Here is a 1,148-nt window from a genome sequence, read left to right on the forward strand (position 1 = left end):
AATTCAGCAATATATAAATACATATTTATGTATAATACACCATGGGTAAGTGGAGTTATTCCAAGGTTGCAAGGCTGGTTCAATATTCAAAAATCAAACAATGTAAACCACCATGTTAACCAGCTATAAAGAATAAAAACCACAAGATTATATCAGTTCATTCAGGAAAAGCATCTGACAAAAAATGTATCAAGAACACTCATTTATGATTTTAAAGAAACTTTCATAAAAAAATATGAATAGAGGAGAAATTCTCAATTTGGTAAAGGACATGTATAAAAACCTACAGCTAACATCATATTTAATGGTGAAAGCTGAATACTTTCCCCTAAGGATGAGGAAAGGCAAGGATGTCTACTCTTTATATTGCTATTAAACATAGTACTCAAGTTCTAGCCAGCACAATAAGGTAAGGAAGAAAATAAAAAAAGTGTACATATTGGAAATGAAGATATAAAAATATTCCTATTTGCAGGTGACATGACAGTCTACATAGAAAAATCCAAGGAATCTACAAAAAGGAAACCCAAGACATCCTAGAACAAATAAGTGAATTAGTAAGGTTGTAGGATACAAGAGCAACATACAAAATTCAGTTGTATTTCTGTATGCTAGAAATAAACACATGGATAAAGAAATTTAAAATATAATAAATAGCACTTATCACTAAAAAAGAGAAATACTTAAATCTAACAACATGTACAGGATCTACATATTGAACATTCTGATGAAATAAATCAAAGAAGTCCTAAATAAATGGAGATATTCCACATCCGTGAGTTAACCAACTCAATACAATAAAGATGTCAATTCTCCTCAAATTGATATATAATTTAACACAATTCCTATGAAAACACCAGCAATATAGTCAAGATTATCCTAAAATTTATGTGGAAAGGTAAAGAAATTTGAATAGCTAAATCAATTCTGAACAAGAATATAGTGGAGGAAATAACTCTACACAATTTCAAAACTTATTATGTTGCTAAAGCAATCAAGACTATATGACACTGGTAGAAGAAGAGGCACACTGATTAACTGAACAAAAAGGACTACCGAGAAATAGCCTTGCACAAGTATGGCCAACTGATTTTTGTTTGACAAAGTTGCAAAAACAATTCAATGGTGGGTAGTTGAAAAACAGTGCT

The sequence above is a fragment of the Myotis davidii genome, unplaced genomic scaffold (genome assembly GCF_000327345.1).
Source record: "Myotis davidii unplaced genomic scaffold, ASM32734v1 scaffold2161, whole genome shotgun sequence".
In the NCBI taxonomy this organism is placed as follows: domain Eukaryota; kingdom Metazoa; phylum Chordata; class Mammalia; order Chiroptera; family Vespertilionidae; genus Myotis; species Myotis davidii.